Consider the following 1,063-nt stretch of genomic DNA (forward strand, 5'->3'; position numbering starts at 1 on the left):
TGATGTGGGAGTGATTTCTTTCTAATCTGTTGCTTTCATTGGTTAATTAATAAAGAAACTGCCTTGGCCCATTTGATAGGCCAACCCTTAGGTGGGCGGAGTAGACAGAACAGAATGCTGGGAGAAAGAAGCCAAGTCAGGCAGTCGCCATGATTTTCCCACTCCAGATAGACGCAGGTTAAGATCTTCCCTGGTAAGCCAGCTCGTGGTGCTACACAGAATATTAGAAATGGGTTAGATCAATATGTAAGAGCTAGCCAGCAAGAGGTTAAAACTAATGGGCCAAGCAGTGTTTAAAAGAATACAGTTTCTGTGTAATTATTTTCGGGTATAAAGCTAGCTGGGTGGTGGGCCCACCACTCCTCACAACAGAAGCTGTCACCAAAAACCTCCCAACCAAAAAAAGCCCAGGACCAGATGGTTTTAATGCAGAATTCTACCAGAACTTCCAAGAAGAGCTAATACCTATATTCCTTAATGTGTTTCACATAATAGAAACAGAAGAGTCATTGTCAAACTCTTTTTATGAAGCTACAGTTATCCAAAACACAGACTCAACCAAGAGAATTACAAACCAATCTCACTCATGAACATCAATGCAAAAATTCTCAATAAAATATTGGCAAACTGAATCCAAGAACACATCAAAAAATTATCCATTATGATCAAGTAGGCTTCATCCCAGAGATGCAGGGCTGGTTCAACATACGAAAATCTATCAATATAATCCATCATATAAATAAACTGAAAAAAATCATATGATTATTTCATTAGATGCTAAAAAAGCATTTGAAGGGGCTGGAGAGATGGCTCAGTGGCTAAGAGCACAGATTGCTCTTCCAGAGGACCCAGGTTCAATTCCCAGCCCCACATGGCAGCTCACACCTGTCAGTAACTCCTAGAGGGGATGTGAGACCAGAAAAACTGCGGCCAGAAAAGATTCCATTTTTGTGCTGGGACATTTTGGGACCTTGAACTTCATCCCAAACCCTGAGAAAAGTCGGGGTCGCAAGGCCCCTCCTAAGGGAAGTATTAGTTAATGGAAAAACCCAAAATTACACAA

This window comes from Microtus ochrogaster, chromosome 18 (assembly GCF_000317375.1).
Source record: "Microtus ochrogaster isolate Prairie Vole_2 chromosome 18, MicOch1.0, whole genome shotgun sequence".
Lineage (NCBI taxonomy): Eukaryota > Metazoa > Chordata > Mammalia > Rodentia > Cricetidae > Microtus > Microtus ochrogaster.